General features: G+C 55.1%; 2 pseudogenes; one reads left to right on the top strand and one right to left on the bottom strand.

Annotated features, from left to right (window-relative positions):
• LOC136303290 (zinc finger protein 420-like) overlaps positions 1-14,986 on the bottom strand; it is a 47,440-nt pseudogene that overhangs the window by 18,885 nt on the left and 13,569 nt on the right.
• LOC136303346 (zinc finger protein 892-like) lies at positions 6,187-14,514 on the top strand (annotated as a pseudogene).

Raw genomic sequence — 14,986 nt, 5'->3', positions numbered from 1 at the left:
AACAACTTTAGCTGGGGTCTAAGTTTTGGGCACACCTGAGCCCCTGGAAATCTCCATCCCCATTCTGGGGTGCACCTGAGCTGCTGGATATCTGGGACCCCACTTTTTGGGATCTATTGGGTTTGCACACAGCCTTGTTTTGGTAGCGGGGTGGGTTCTGAGAGAAGCTGCTGGAAGCGTCCTCTGTGTCTGGCAGAGCCAATCCGTGGTGGCTCTGAAGATGGAGGTGCCGCATGCAGAGATCCATGGGGATGCAGAGATCCACCCGCGGCCCCTGGAGCAGCCCCTGCAGGAGCAGGGGGATGGCTGGGAGGGGCTTTGGTGGGTCCTGGGGAGGCTGGGAAGGGATTGGGAGGAGGTTTCAGGGCCTCCTGGGTGGGTTGGGGGCAACTGGAAGGGTGCTTGGAGGGGCTTGGGGTGTCTGAGAGGTTTTGGGGGTCCTGGGCCCTGCAGACCCCCCAGAGATGCCGCTGGACACCACCTGCAGCAAGCTGCTGATGGGGATTGGGGGCTTCATCTTCCTGGCGCTGGGGCTCGGCTTCCCCACATCTCGCAGGTGGGCTGAGATGGGGAGCTCGCCCCAAATCTCTCAGGGGGTCCCCGAGCGGCCATTTTTCTTGGGGCGTGTTTGGAACTCGCAGGTTCCGGGTTTGAGCCCCAAATATCGGTAAGGGTCCCTGGGAGGGTTTCATTTTGGGGTGGGGGGGATGTTTGGATCCTGCGGGACCCCAAAGCTGAGCCGCAAATACCCCTTTGGGAGATGTTTGGGGTCTCCACGTGGTGATCGCCCGGTGCCAGCGTGGGAGGCGGACATCGGTCTTGGGGTCCCCCCGGGAGAGAGGTGGAGGGGAACGCCGGGAGCCCGGGGCTGGGGGAAGGGGCGATCCCGGAGCTGGGGAACCCCCAGCAGCTTGGAGACGGGGGGAGCCTGGATAAGGGGGAATCCCTGGGATCCCAGGAATGCCAGAGCAGAGAGTGAGCAGAAAGGGCCCCTGGGACTCCCAAAACCCGCCCGGATCATCCCTCAGCGGGACATCCCCCAGAGAGGGGGAAATCTCAGGAGCCACGGGACCCCCATTAGCCCAGGGAAGGGAGACGCCCAGAACCCCAAAGTGGAGACATCAGAGAGGAGGAACTCCGCAAAGGGTGTTTTGGGCTGAATTGTGGCTGCTTGGGACTTTTATGGATACAAAACACCCAGAGACATCCAGAGCTAGACCTGGGCAGTAGGAACCCCCCCCCCCCCCCATGGCACTCAGCCCTTATTTTTCCTCCCAAACCAGGATTTGTCATTCTCAAGCTGTGGTCAGATGGAGGAGGAGGAAGCGCCCTAGAGAAAAGCCCTCCACACAAGGAGGGGCTGCAAACCCACCCCAGGGAGTTGCAAGGAGGAAAGACCCTCCCTGTGCTGGGAAGGCGGCCAGAGACCCAGCTGGAGCTCAGAGCCCCAGGCTGTGGAGAAGCCCCAGAAGTGCTTGGAATGTGAGAAGAGCTTCAGCTACAGCTCTGACCTGAGCCGGCACCAGAGGATCCACACTGGGGAATGGCCCCACAAGCGTGGGGAATGTGGGAACAGCTTTAGCTGGAGGGTTGACCTGAGAAGACACCAGCACTTTCACACTGTGGAGAGGCCGTACCAGTGTCCCAAGTGTGGGAAGAGCTTCTCACAGAGCTCTCACTAGACCAAACTCCAATGGAGGCAGCACTAAGGGAAGCCCTGCGAGTGCCCTGAGTGCGGGAAGAGCTTCGTGCGCTGCTCCAGCTCCATCCCCCATGGGAGGATCAGCGTTGGATGATCCCCAGTGACCCGCGTTGGGCAGAGCCCGGGTGATTTATGGTCCTGGTGATCCGTGTTGGGAAGACACCTGGCTGGGGGGCTCCACCGCTTCCTGGCTCCCTGTGGTAACCTGGGTGAATGCAGGGGCAGCAAGATCCATAGGGATGCAAACCGACATCAGGAATTCACTGGGGAGAGTGGATTTGTTGTCTTTCAACCCCCAAAAAATCTTTTGAGTTCAATCATATCTTCTGGTGGCATCAAGCAACACTTGAGGTCTTGAGGTCTTTTCCAACCTCAATGATTCCATTCTGATTTTCTATGGCCCAAAGGCTTCTTCTGCAGCCAAATGGTGATGGATTGGGCAAAGACCAAGATTTTGGAGACAGCGGGGTGGAAACCCTTCTGAAAAAGCTTCTTCCCTTCCACTGAAGCACGTGGATCCTCACCCAGCACAGACATGGAAATCCTTTTCTTTTGGCCTTGATTTGCTTTTCATTTCTTTTCATTCTTTCAAAACATCTGAAATTGGAGTAAAAATAAAGACATTGAACTGAGACATGGGTGGGGACATGGAAGGATATAGACATGGTGGAACACTGACATGGGGACATGTGGACATGGATGGGGACGTGGCCATTCGTGGGGATGTGAGAGGACACGAGCATGGACAGAGGTATGGGGGACAATGACAGGGATGGGAATGTGGTGGGGAAACAGCCAATGGGTGAGGACATGGTGGGACATGGCCAGTGGCATGTGGGGACATGGCCATGGCCGGTGCCATGGGGGGAACTTGCAGGGGCTGTGGGGGATGCTGGGTTTGAGGGAGTTGAGGGTTCCTGGGAGGGCCTTGGGGCTTGCTGAGGGCTTTGGGGACCCCAGACCGAGCAGCTCCAGCTGCACTGGGAGACCCTGGTGGAGGTTCTGGGGCAGCTGCTCAAGGAGCCCCTGACCTGGACCCCCAGCCGGGCATTGGGCTCCTGGGAGGGAATGAACATCCTTGTCCCCAGGAGGGAAATCCCAGCAGCCTCGGGGTGTCAGGGGCAGCTGAGAGGCCACAACAGGGAAGGGGAAAGCCAGACAGAGCTGTCCCCCTCCAAAACTGCATCCCAAAAATCCCAAAACTCAGGGATCCTTCCAGAAAAAAGCTGCCAGGAGCTGCCTGAATTGAGGGCAAGGGGGATGGTACCTGCAGTCTGAGCAGTAGGGGCCTGGAATCCCCCAAACCAAGCACAGGGGAGAAGGGTGGTGGGGACTGGGGGGATGATGAGGAAGGCAGAGAAGAGGGGGAGAAAGAGAGGTCTGGGATCCCCAAAGAGAGTGAGAGAGGTGTGGGACCCCCAAACTGAGTTGGGAGGGGTCTTTGGGTTGGAGAAACAATGGGGGAGGGGAGGGAAAAGTGAGGCTGGGACATGAAAAGGGGTTTCATGTGGGTCCTTTCTTGTCCCCGTCATTCCATCCCTGGAGTGATTCCCTGGGTCTCGGGGTGGGGAGGCAGGATGGATCTGCACTGGAGGGGTCCCCAAGCCCCCTGCTCATCCCTGGGGGGCTCATAGGGGGTTTCCCACACAGCATCCAGTGCTTCAGCGGCCATGGGGCAAGGGGGTGGGAAAGGGGGGGTCTGGGTTTGGTGGTTAGGAGGAGCAGGAGGAAGAGGAGGGAGGGAGGACAAGGAGGGGGAAAAGGAGGAGCAGGAACAGGAGCAGAAAGAGAAGGAGCAGCAGTAGAACCACGTGGTTCCCCCACCCTCCTGCTGAGTCCGCAGATTCCCCGGCCCCAGCAGGTGAACAGGGAGGGGAAGCTCGCCCCACATCTCTCAGAGGGTGTCCTGGAGGGCCTTTTGCAACGGCTGGGATGTTTGGATCTCACAGGACCTGAAAGTTGAGCCACAAATGTCCCCTGGGAGAATCATGGAGGATCCACACGGTGATTGCCCAGTACCGGAGGACGTGGGGGGTGACATCGGTTTTGGGGCTCGCGAGGAGTGGGGAGAGCAGCATGGGGAGATCCCGAAGCTAGGGTTCCTCAGCAGCCTGGCAGGGTGGGGGAGGATAGAGATGAGCAGGGTCTCGGCCCACCCAGTGGTCAACAGGTGGTGACTTCCTGAGCGGGACTTGGGCAGCGGGACCAGCTAACCCAAGGTGCTCACCCCTGCCTTTTCCCCCAAGCCAGGATTTGTCAATCTCAGACTGTGTCTTGATGGAGGTAAAGGAGACTGCAAGGAAAAAAGAAGATGCCTGGGATACTGAGGAAGGTGAGGAGGAAGTCATTGCCCCTTTCCCCCTCTCCTCTGCTGCATCTCCCAGCCCAGCCTCACCCCCGGCTGCAGGACAACCCCACTGCCGACGCTGTCCTGCCAGGGGTAGGCTGGGGGGATCTCCTTCCCCTTCCCTCTGACAGAGGCAAATCCTATCCTCTCCTTCCTTCCTCTCGTCATTCTGTCCTGCTTCCTTCCTCATTCCTTCCTCTCCTTGTCTTTCCTTACTCCAGGCACTGAGCTGCAGACAGAGACCAGGGAGAAGAAATCCCTGCCACGGAATCTTGTGGAAGAGGCTGTTTTGAGTGGCTCCCTGGCACAGGAATCCAATGGGGAGGAAAAGCCCACGAGCACCCACGCAAGGAGGGGCTGCAGACCAAGCCCAAAGAGCTGTGAGGAGGAAAGACCCCCACCCCTGTGCTGGGGAGTTGGCCGGAGATACAGCCAGATCTTGGAGCTGGTGGAGAAGGCTCAGGCCAGTGAGAAGCCCCACGGGTGCTTGGAATGTGGAAAGGGCTCCAGGTGGAGCTTTGAGCTGAGGAGACATCAGAACATCCACACTGGGGATTGGGCCCTACAAGAACGGGGAATGTGAGATGAGCTTCAGGCGGAGCTCAGCCTATTCCTGGTGCCTCCAAAGACAGTGGTGCCAGATGCAGAGACCCCCCTGCAGCCCCTAGAGATCCATGGGGATGCAGAGATCTCCCCGCAGCCCCTGGAGGAGCAACGCTGGAGCAGGGGGATGCCTGACAGGAGGCTGTGACCCTGTGGACAGAGGGGCCCCCGCTGGAGCAGCCTGTCTCTGAAGGACTGACCCCGTGGCAGGGGACCCATGCTGCAGCAGTTTGAGGGGGGCTGTTGCCTATGGGATGGACTGAGGTTGGAGAAGTTCCGGAGAACTGTCCAGTGGGAGTTCCCCAGGGTGCAGCAGGAGAATGGCTCCTGTCCCTTAGCAGAGGAAGAAGCCTGAACTGAGGGGCATGAACTGAGCGTGGCCCCCCCTTCCCTGTGTCCCTGCACTACCGGGGTAGGAGGTAGAGGTGGAAGGAGGGAGAGCTGGGGATGGTGTTTTGAAGGGTTTTTTCCTCTCATTATCCTACTCTGAGTTTGTTAGCAATAAATTCAATTCATATCTCCAGTTTGGAGCCTGTTCTGCCCATGACGATGTTTGATGAGGAAACTCTCTTGCTCCTTAACTCATGAACCCTTGGTTAAATTTTCTCTCCCCTGTCCTGCTGTGGAGGGCACTGACAGAGCAGCTTTGGTGGGTGCCTGGCATCGGACAGCACCACCCCACTACAATGGGACACGTCCTTGTGTGCCCCCGTGCTATGGTGCCACTGTTGCTGTTGCTTTTGTCTCCCTCATCAATTTTATCTTTTGCATTAAATGCTTGCGAAGTGCCCCCAGTGTCCCTCGTGTTCCCCCGGCGCCGGCAGCCCCGTCCCTGCCCTGCTCCCCCTCCCACGTCCCGTCCCGGCTGGCGGAGCCTTGGAGCTGCCGTGGGGGCCGTGGGGCTGCCCCGGGGGCTGCGCCCTGAGCCGGGGCCCCTTCCCAGCGCTCCCAGTCTGCCCATCCAGCCCGGAGCAGCCGGCGAGGGCTTCAGCTGGGACGGCAGGGGGGCGATGCTGAGGGGTGGGACCCACCTCGCTTGGGTTTGCTTTGTTCTTCCCAGCCTCAGGAAAAAAGATTTTTGGAAGTTTCTGCCAGAAATCTCTCCCCTCGTCCACTCAGCCCAAGGGCCTGGGGGGTTTTCCCTTTTATTTGGCGAAATCAAAGCCATGCACTTCATGCTCATAATTAGGGCCAGGAGAAGTGACGGCTTTCCTCGGAGCCGGTGCCGGGGAACACGCCGGGCTGGGAAAGGCGGGCCGGGAGGTGCGGAGAAGTTTGTTTGTGTTTCCAGCTCAATCCCGACTCGGGCCCGGGCCCGTCCCAGCGCTGCTCCTCATCTGCGGCTTTCCCCTCACACAGCCCGGGGGCGGGGCCTGAGAGCGCGGGGCGGGTGTCGGCCGTGTGCAGAGCCCGCCCTTGACGCACTTCCATTGGTGGATTTTGCCGTCACACAAAATTCTCACGCGCCGATTGGGCCGAGCGGGGCCAAGCCCGGCCCCGGGGCCGCCCCCCGGGCGGGCGTGGCTCGGCAGAGGCGCCATTGGCGGAGCGTGTGTGCGGGCCCGGGAGCGGCGGCAGCGGCCGGAGCCCGGTGAGGCGGCGGCGGAGCTCGGAGGCGGCCCCAGCGCGGGTGGGAGCCGCGCTCGGTTCTGCCGGGGCTCGGGGCCGGCTGCGGGCGGAGGGGGCGGCAGGGGGCTCTGGCGGGTTCCTTGTGCCGTGTCGGCGCCGTGTTCCCCGTGGCCTGAGGGCGCTGCGGGAGCGGCTGCCCGCGGTCTCCTTCCCGCCGCTGCCTCGGCAGGAGCCGGTGCCGGAGCAGCGCTGCCTCGTCCCGCTTCCTGCGGGTAGGACGGAGGTGGCCGCCCTGTCCCCGGGGCTGTGCGGGAAAATTCCCGTGGCCAGAGGTTTGTGTCCCCGGAGGAGACCGAGGAGTCCTGTAAAAGTGACTTTATTCCTGAACAAAGGGAGAGGCCGTGCGGCATTTGCCGTGGGGTCTCTCCAGTTGTTGTCGTACTCGGCCTCCTTTTTATCCTGATTTTCCCTTCTGCATCTCCCTGTCCCTTTGCCCATCGAAAAACCCATACCAAAGTTTTGCCATCACTTAGAGCCTCCCACAAACATACACAAAAAACATTCCAAAACAATCAAGTTTCTTCTTCTCCTGAGACTAAAAATTGTTTCTCACACCCCTGGTCAAATCTAACTGACCACATAAAAGTAGGAATATTACCGAAAATGTTCCAATGGTGTAATCCTTTCACTTAAACTGTGAGAGAAACGAAAACTCTCCAACAATATTTTTACTGTTAGAGAGTCAAGGCATTACTTCATTTTGGCCAGGATGTGCAACACAAATAATTTCATCCACACACAGCCCGGGTTTGCAGAGAAAATCATTCCATGACACCTGTGAATTATTAAAAAAATATGAATATCGCCCTAATGCCGATATCCAACTCTGACGGACAAAAGACTCTCTAACAGTTTAAAGTTAGAAAGTGTATGTTTAATGACGACGCCGGGCAGCGTGCGGGATAGCTCCCAAACACACGCGCCCCTTCAGAAGATCACAGGGTCTTTTTATGTACAGAAGTATTGAATACCCAAAACACAAATGTATATTCATGACTTCAGTACATCCCATTCCCCGCTTCGTATGGTAATTAGCCAAAAGCTATTAAGCATGCGTGGTTTGTTCTTTGAAATGGGTCAGTGGTCTTTTTTATGGGGCAGGGTCTCAAAATGATGAAGTAAGTGAGTCTTCTTCGCTTTGACTTTTTAACCTTTTAGTGTTGTGTGACATCTGAATCCTGTTTTCCCAGGAGTATTTGATTTATGAATTCATTGTCCTTCTTGAAGCCTATTGATTAGTCAGAATACACAAACATAAGTTGACAGGCCTCATGATTTATCAGTTCCTTAAATCCGGCTTCTGCTTAGCAAAAGAGAAGTCTATCTGTCTTACTTCAGCAATATCTGGTTTAACTAAAATCTTTAATTCTTCAAAATTAATGTTTCACGTGAGTTTTACTGGATTTTCCCTAAACGTTAAACAGTCTGAACCCATAGAAATCCATAGGTTTGATATTCATTGCCTCCAAGTTGTGAAGTTCTCAGTATTTGGTTTCCTATTGGAGCTGGATTTCTTTGCCTCTGCTGTTAATTAGGTCGGCATTCCTGGATTTCCTTACCAGCCTTTTCCAGACCAGGTGTCTCCAGCTATTCCAGGGGCAGTGTCTGGGGTAGATGTTGGTTGCTGTTTGCTGATGGTCGTTGATGTTTTGTTGCTGGTCGTTATCTCTGTGGGTGTCTTTTGGGCTATTCCCAGTCTGTTGAGATGTTAAACTCATCTCTGTTGAGTGGTGTAACATCCCTTTTAAAAAAATCATCTAAAATTCCTTTCCCCAGGGCAAAGGCAAACCAAGCCTGAGTGGAGAAATTCAAAACCCCCTAAATTTAAAGCCGGTATGTTTTCCCACAATGTAATCCCTTCCAGCCCAGTGTGTGAGTGTGATTGAGAGCCAGAGTGGAATTCTCCCGTTGTCTTCCCCAGCCCTGTGGCGAGTGCAGGCACAGAAACCACTGAAGCTCCAGCAGTGGCAGCAAGGCTTGGCCCCCAGTGTGTGGAGATGCCCCAGGAGGTGCCCAGGCAGACGATTCCAGCAGAGGATCTGTGGGCAGGCACAGGGGCTTCCCCCGCTGTGGAGCCCTGGCTGCTGCTCCGGTGCCTTCAGTGCGGGGTCAGTCGTGGCCTGTTTAACATCCACAGACAATTCCAATTCCTTTTGGGAGTCTGGGAGAGCCATGGCTGGGGCATCAATCATTTTGTTTTTTCATTTTCTCAAGTTCTCTTTCTCATGTCCATACCGCAAAATTGAGGCTGTCTGGGGTTAAAAAGTCATACAATGTTCTGAGTAGAACAGAGAATCCTCAATCCAGGTCCTTCAATTCCCCATTAATCCTCAGAGTTGTCCCAGCTCCATTTTAGTCCTGGGTAACATTACTTCTGAGATTCCCTGGACCCTATGTGGGTCCATACACCACAAACCTTCAGTCAAAATATGCCCCAAATATTTAACTTTTTTCTCCAGCTTTTGCGCTTTTTTTTTTGGTTTTTTGGGGGTTGTTTTGGTTTTTTTTCAAATACTCCATGATGCTTTTTAGCCTGAAAATTGAGCCAATTCACAGAGGCTTCTTCTACCACTTCTTGACGTCCTGACTGAAGCACGTCATCCACATCCTGCATTACAGGGATTCAATATCAGGCTGTAAGCCCTTCCTTCCCTCCCTTGGAACACGGGATTGCTTTTAGACACCACTTGTCCTGGTTGCTGCAGAGTAATTTGGAGAGGCTGGGTGTCTGATTTTCCCTCTTTCCCTGGGGCTGCCCACACTTGTGGGTTCACTTCAGCACAGGCCTTGCCAGACATTTGACACAAAGGTACAAGAGAACTGGCCTGTGTTTCACCTTTTACAATATTGATTTGCATTTCCAATATAGCCATCAAATACCTCCCCATTAAATTACAATCACAATTAGGAGCAAATAAAAATTCCTGCATTTCAAACCCATCCCCCACATCTGCTGATAGTAGTTGAATAAAACACATCTTTCCCACTTGTCCCTGAATAATCAAAGACATTTTTGGGATTTTCCCCCCTTAGGTCTAAGATGCAGAGTGGATGGAGAGGCCCCTGTGTGTATGAGGAAAGGCCTCGTGTGGATGCAGCCCCAGCCTGAATGTTGTCAAGGGCTGCAGTGTGGTGGGTCCCTGGTGGAATGGGAGCTCTGGCAGCCCCAGGAATCCATGTCCATGCAGGGCTGGACTTGCTCCTGCTGAGGGTGCTGCCGTGTGTGCCTGCAGTGTCCTTGTGGCCTGCAGATGGAACCCTGCTTCCTTGCCAGGGGCTGTTTGGGTGGGCTCTCCCCCGCCGAGGAGGGCAATGCCTGTGCCAGGTGCTTGTGGCCGAGCCCGTTCCCTCGGTGCTGGGGCCCCCTTGGGCGCTGGGGTTTATCCCTCCGGGGCTGTAGAAACTCTGCCATGGCCTTTGCCTTCAGCTTGGCCTTTTCCTCCTCCCTTCTTGCCTTCACCTGCTGTGCCTTTGTGCCCAAGTGCTCCAGGGGCTTCTTGTGCCGCTCCTGCATCCCCCCTGAGTGCCTGTGGGTGCTCCTCCTCTGACAGCTGCTGAGCTTTCTGCAGAGTCATTCCTTTCTCCAGCGACCCAAACAAAATCCTTAAAGGAGAATCTCGATCCTTCCCGGAGTAATCCACATTTCCCAGCTGTTCCTTCCTTCCTGCTGAGCCCCGGCTGCCCCACAGCTCCCCACAGGCCCCCAGCCCGTGCTCCCGGTGCCGCACCTCTGCGCCCGCTGCTGCCACCCCCCAGCACGGAGAAACTCCCTGGGATCCTGACCTCCTTGTTTTCCTCTCCTGGAAACTGGGGGCACAAAGGATCTGCAGCAGCTGGCAAATTTAGAGGATAAGACCCTGCTGAAAAATGTCCCAGTCCTCAGTATTTCTCTCTTCCTCCTCTTTTCCATCGTATTTTTTCTTACCGCAGAGATTCCTCCTGCTGCTTCTTGCCTTGATCAAACTCTTGCACCCTCCCCTTCACCCTCACCCAGCACACCAACACCATCCATCCCCTGTTGTCTAAATCCTTTCTCGACCTCCCTTATTGCCCCTCTGGGTGTCCATGTCCTTAATTACCTCTGGGAGAACGATGCCTTGAGAAGGCTGAACTGTAACAGGGACTGCACAGAGCTAGAGAATAAAGTCGATATTTATTGAAAGCTCTTTAGGGTACACCTTGGGCAGGGCAGGAGCCTGACCAGGGCTACACTCCAGGGGGACATAGAATGGTCACAAAATGGACGACTGGTCACAAGGTCCTAAATTTTGTTAAGTTTGGGCCATTTGCATATTGGAGCCCAGTTGTCCAACCACAGCCTCAGGTTGTGAGGTGTCGTGCTCCTTGTTTGTCTCTTTAGTCCACCGTTTTTTATGTATTTGGGCTTGAAAGTTGTGCTTGTTTTCCTTGGTCTTCAGCAGGAAAAGGATTTGTTTTGTGTACCTACTCTGTGATGAGAGCTTAGCAGCACTTAATCTGAGGCTCAGAACTACACCCCTATGCAGCGCAGAATCTGAAAAACATGAAAGGTAAAACTCTGGGCAAACTACCTCAGCATTCTCCCAAGGGACCCTTCAGAGTTATTTTGCGATAGTCATCCCTTTTGCCAGGACGCCTTCCTGGCTTTCCCTTTTCCACCCTCCATGGGTGCCCTGCCATGTTCACTCCCTGAAGATCCCAGTGTCCTCACTGATGAGATTTTCAGTGCTCTCTCCCTGCCGACTCTTCACAGACCCCCCTGATGTGTCACTGCTGATCTGTCTCCTGGACACTCTGGGGTCCCCAGTCAAACCTCCGGTGCCGCCGCCACCCCAGGGAGCCGATCACCCAAACTGGGTGAGGCACCTTCAGCTCCACTCACTGCCCGCCGCCCCGGACGGTGGAAGGAATTCCAGAGGAGCCCCAAGGTGTGTGGAAAAATTGACATCACCAGGGGTTTGTGTCCACAAAGTAGGCAGAGGAGTCCTGTAAGAGTAATCTCATTCATAAAAACATGGAGAGGCCGTGGGACATTTCCCATGGGATCTCTCCAATTGTTGGAGAACGCAGCCTCCTTTTCATCCTAATTTTCCTTTACTTCTTTTCCCCATTGGCTGAAGAACTTGAGAGGTACAGACTTCCCAATCCACCTACGACATACCTCCCTTAATATGCACCCCACTTCTGTATAGATAACGATAGTCACAGCTCTGTTCAGTCTTTGTTCTTCTTGTCGCAGTTGATGAATTTAGCAGGACCTTGGCAGAGTGAATTATTAAAAAAATATGAATATCGCCCTAATGCCGATATCCAACTATGACGGACAAAAGGCTCTCTAACAGTTTAAAGTTAGGAAGTGTACGTTTAATGACGACGCCGGGCAGCGTGCGGGATAGCTCCCAAACACACGCGCACCTACAGAAGATCACAGGGTCCTTCTATGTACAGAAGGATTGAATACCCAAAACACAAATGTATATTCATGACTTTAGTACATCCCATTCCCCGCTTCGTATGGTAATTAGCCAAAAGCTATTAAGCATGCATGGTTTGTTCTTTGAAATGGGTCAGTGGTCTTTTTTATGGGGCAGGGTCTCAAAATGATGAAGTAAGTGAGTCTTCTTCGCTTTGACTTTTTAACCTTTTAGTGTTGTGTGACAACTGAATCCTGTTTTCCCAGGAGTATTTGATTTCTGAATTCATTGTCCTTCTTGAAGCCTATTGATTAGTCAGAATACACAAACATAAGTTGACAGGCCTCATGATTTATCAGTTCCTTAAATCCGGCTTCTGCTTATCAAAAGGGAAGTCTATCTGTCTTACTTCAGCAATATCTGGTTTAACTAAAATCTTTAATTCTTCAAAATTAATGTTACAAGAGCAGCAGGCTGCGTGGTCAGTTAATATTTTCTGGAACTGATGCCTTCTTCTGTCCCTTCCATATGTCCGAGTGCCTGGCCCTATCCCCAAGCAGATTCGCAGCATCTGTTTGTAAAGACACTTTCCTCTTCTCCCTTTCATGGGGGTTCCCCGTTTGCGGGACATCCCCCCTGGAGCAGGGTCTCCCCCGTTGCTGCAGCCCCACCCCTCGGGCAGGCTCAGCCAATGGGAGCGCGCGGCGCTGATGACTCACCAGTTGCCAGGCAGACCCGCAGGTCCCAGCGGTGCCCCCCTGGACCCCACGTGCGCCCCGCCCTCGGCCGCAGCGCCCCCGCGAGGGGAATTTGGGGAGGTGGGAGGGGGGAGGTTTTGCGAGGGGCTGAATCTTTATGTTATAGAAAAGTTTTTGTCTGAGTCTCGATGTGTGGGGAGTTTTTGATCTGTGTCGATGTTTGGAGGAGTTCTAGGCTGAATCTTGGTGTTTTGGAGGTTTTCACAGACACAAGGTGGCCGCTGACTTTTTGAGAATAACTTGGGCAAGGAGGAACCCCCAGCCTAAGGTGCTCTCCTCTTGTTTTCTCCCTAAACCAGGATTTGTCATTCCCAAGGAGTGCCCAGATGGAGAAGGAGGAAAAGCCCCGGAGATCCCTCCGGAGGAGGGGCTGCAAACCCAGCCCAGGGAGCTGCGAGGAGGAAAGACCCGCCCTGTGCCAGGAGGGCGGCCAGAGATCCAGCCGGAGCTCAGAACTGGTGCAGAAGCCTCATGGAGGGGAGAAGCCCCACAAGTGCCTGGAATGTGGGAAGGGTTTCAGCAACAGCTCCCGCCTGATCCGACACCAGAGGATCCACAGTGGGGAACGGCCCTATGAGTGTGGGGAATGTGGGAAGAGCTTCAGCCACAGCAGTAACCTGAGGAGACATGAGAGGATCCACACTGGGGAAAAACCCTACAAGTGTGGGGAGTGTGGGAACAGCTTCAGTAACAGCTCCGCCCTGTGGAAACACCAGATGATCCACACTGGGGAAACCCTACGAGTGTGGGGAATGTGGGAACAGCTTCAGAGACAGCTCTACCCTGTGGAAACACCAGATGATCCACAGTGGGGAAAAACCATACGTGTGTGGGGAATGTGGGAGGAGCTTCAGAGACAGCTCCAGTCTCGTCCGGCACCGAGTGATCCACACGGGGGAAGGGCCCTACACCTGCTTGGAATGTGGGAAGTGCTTTGGATTGTGCTCTGACCTGAGAAAACACCAGCGCATCCACACCGGGGAGAGGCCCTACGAGTGTCCTGAGTGTGGGAAGAGGTTTGCAAGGAGCTCCAATCTCCTCAAACATCAGCACATTCACACGGAGGAGAGGCCCTTCCGCTGCCCTGACTGCGGGAAGGGTTTCAAGCAAAACTCCACCCTCACTGTCCACCGGCGCATCCACACTGGGGAGAGGCCCTACGAGTGTCCTGAGTGTGGGAAGAGCTTCTCCAGTAGCTCTATCTTGACCAGACACCAACGGAGGCAGCACTAAGGGAAGCCCTGCGAGTGCCCCGAGTGCGGGAAGAGCTTCGTGCGCTGCTCCAGCTCCATCCCCCATGGGAGGATCGGCATTGGATGATCCCCAGTGACCCCCATTGGGCAGAGCCCTGGTGATCCGTGGTCCTGGTGATCCATGTTGGGAAGACACCTGGCTGTGGGGGATCCACATCTTCCTGTCTCCCCGTGGGCACCTGGATGAACACAGGGGCAGAAACATCCCTTGTGACGCAGACTGACATTGGCAATTCCTTGGGGAGAGTGGATTTGTTGACTTTCAACCCCAGAAAATTTTTTTTTGTTCAGTCCTATCTTTTGGTGGCATCAAGGAATACTGGATGGTCTTCGAGATCTTTTCCAACCTCAGGGATTCCACACGATTTTGATTTCCTATTGCCCGAGGGCATCTTGTGCAGCCACATGGTGATGATCTGGGGCCAAGACCAAGATTTTGGAGGCAGTGGGGTGGGAACCCCTCCATAAAAGGTTCTTCCCTCCCACCCAAGAATGTGGATCCTCAGCCGGCATGGACAGGGAAATCCTTTTCTTTTGGCCTTGATTTGCTTTTCATTTCTCTTCATCCATTTAAAATATCCAACGCTGGGGTAAAAATAGAGTCATTGAACTGAGACGTGGTTGGGATGATGGGAGGACATAGACATGGTGGGACAGAGACATGGAGAGTGGCATGGGCGCACATGGACATTTGAGTGGGACGTGGCCATTCATGGGGACACGGGGGGAACACGGGCACAGATAAGGATGTGGGGGACAATGACAGGGATGGAAACATGGTGGGGAGACAGTCGTGGGTGAGGACATGGTGGGACATGGCCAGTGACATGTGGGGACGTGGCCAGGGCTGGTGCCATGGGGGGAACTTGCAGGGGCTGTGGGGGATGCTGGGTTTGAGGGAGTTGAGGGTTCCTGGGAGGGCCTTGGGGCTTGCTGAGGGCTTTGGGGACCCCAGACCGAGCAGCTCCAGCTGCACTGGGAGACCCTGGTGGAGGTTCTGGGGCAGCTGCTCCAGCTGCTCCCTGGGACTGGGGCGAACTGGGAAGCTTTATTGGGAGCACTGAGATCGTCTGGGTGGCAACCAGAGTGACAGCAGGGCTTGGAGGGACACATGATCCCCCCAAATCAGCGCGGGGACGGAGCAGGGGGGCCCGGCCGGGCCGGAGGCCACGGGGAGGGGCAGCGGCCGCCGGCGGCTCAGGAGCTCTGTGGGCAGAGAAAAGGGGGGTGACACCGGGCCGGGGGCCCCGGGGGGAGCACACACGCTGCGGGGGAGGGTGGACACGACCCCAAGGAGCCCC

Source organism: Chamaea fasciata, unplaced genomic scaffold (genome assembly GCF_029207755.1).
Source record: "Chamaea fasciata isolate MVZ Bird 193981 ecotype frontalis unplaced genomic scaffold, bChaFas1.0.hap1 SCAF_32, whole genome shotgun sequence".
NCBI lineage: Eukaryota > Metazoa > Chordata > Aves > Passeriformes > Sylviidae > Chamaea > Chamaea fasciata.
Note: the sequence above shows the minus strand (reverse complement) of the source record. Positions and strands in the feature narration are given on the sequence as shown.